Genomic DNA, 1,687 nt, shown 5'->3' on the forward strand with positions numbered 1-1,687 from the left:
CTTGGAAATATGGAAATTGAAGCGAAAACAGTGTCTGTCTCTAGACTGTAGTAGAAAGTTACCATTAATATTGCATCACTAAAAACATACAATTCTGTATCAAGTAAAAGTGTTTTGCAGGCAGACTTTGATTTTGAGAAAGAAAATGATTAAATGATCTTTGACATTTATATTTGTGGTTTATTTATGGCATTTATCATTTTCATGCCTTCAGTATCTTATTAGCATTTCTCTATAAATAACGTTTCTTTGTCACTGTACATTTTTTATTCAAGGGAAATACAATATTCAATCTCAAGTCAACATTTGTTGCTTGACTGTTGCCAGCTGCTTTAGACAACAAACGGACAATACATTGAATGCATGCTCACCTCTAAAGTGGCAGGGTTATTTGTGAGACAGGTGTGGGCTCCAGAAGAGAGGAAATAATAGAGAATCATTAAAGTCCTTCTGGTAAAAAAATCCAGCTCACCCAGAAAAGATGTGCTTGACAAAGGAAGAATAGTTGATGCATCCGTTGGCGTCCTCTTGGCCCGCCAGCAGCCTGTCCACCTCATCCTCTCCCCCAGGGTGGCCAGCACGTGACAGCTCAGTGCCCATGATAGTGCCATTGCCCTGCTTGTCAAAGACCCGCAGGCCCTCGACAAAGTCCTCAAAATTACCCTGGTCCTCGGAGTGGGAAATGTGCTGCAGCATGGGCAGGAAGTTCTCAAAGTCCACCAGCATGCTGCTCATGTCTTCCGGCCGAGGCTTGCCAAACACCTTCAGGACGTTGGTGTTGCCCACAACACATTGCCACACTGGGCAAATGTGATCTTCATCTCCCCCGTGGGCTTGCGGTTGAAGAAGGTGAGAGCCGCCTTGAACTCCTCGATCTGGTCGGCGCTGTATTCGAGGGGGATGCTATTGGGGTCAAAGTCGGGCTCCTTGGGGCCTTCGACCACGGGTTCGGGGGTCGGCATGGGCTTGGCAGCAGGTGCTTCCTCCTTGGCGGGCTCTGCCTTTTTGGGCTCAATTTTCTTGGCTTCCACCTTTTTGGGGGTCATGGTGCTGAATGTGGGGGGGTTCCAAGGTGAGCGAGAGTGTGAAGGGAGGGAGGAGGCTATTTCTAAGCACAAATGGTCAAAGGCTCTCCTGAAGCTTTTATATGTACTTCGCCTGGGAGGGGAGATGGGGCCGATAAATAAGGTCCTATGGCACACTATAAAAGGAAGAAACCTGAAATAGATCCTCCTGTCTGTGGCGTAACAATTAGGTATTGTTCTCAGCTGCTATCATCAAGCCGACAGGGCTCTCCACTGTCATTAACCAGTGTCCAGCTACATTATCCCAAAATGTTCTGCCTCACTGATGGGTGCAGGCAGGAATTAGGACACACCGACAATGTATTATTACTGAATGAGAACATTGAACAAAATAGCTTTTTTGACAATTGACTTTTTTGTCTGTTCATTAAAACTGAAAAACCTATCCTATGAGATGTTTCTATGACAGAGCAAGGGTCAGTTTTTAATCAAATTTACTGAAGTAAAAAAGGAATGTTTGTATATCAAATTTGGTTATAGCTTTGGCTCACGGAGAATACGCTCATTTTGACATCTATTTACTTTAGCATGGGCTACGCCAAGGTTCTGCTGTAAATATTTCTGAAATCAATTCCAGTGTACAATCCATACTTGTTGGATTA

At 44.5% G+C, this 1,687-nt stretch overlaps 1 pseudogene; it reads right to left on the reverse strand.

The window, feature by feature from the left end:
* Positions 1-468: 468 nt before the first annotated feature.
* On the reverse strand, positions 469-1,046 carry LOC120026265 (annotated as a pseudogene).
* Positions 1,047-1,687: the final 641 nt, after the last annotated feature.

Source organism: Salvelinus namaycush, chromosome 31 (genome assembly GCF_016432855.1).
Source record: "Salvelinus namaycush isolate Seneca chromosome 31, SaNama_1.0, whole genome shotgun sequence".
In the NCBI taxonomy this organism is placed as follows: Eukaryota; Metazoa; Chordata; class Actinopteri; order Salmoniformes; family Salmonidae; genus Salvelinus; species Salvelinus namaycush.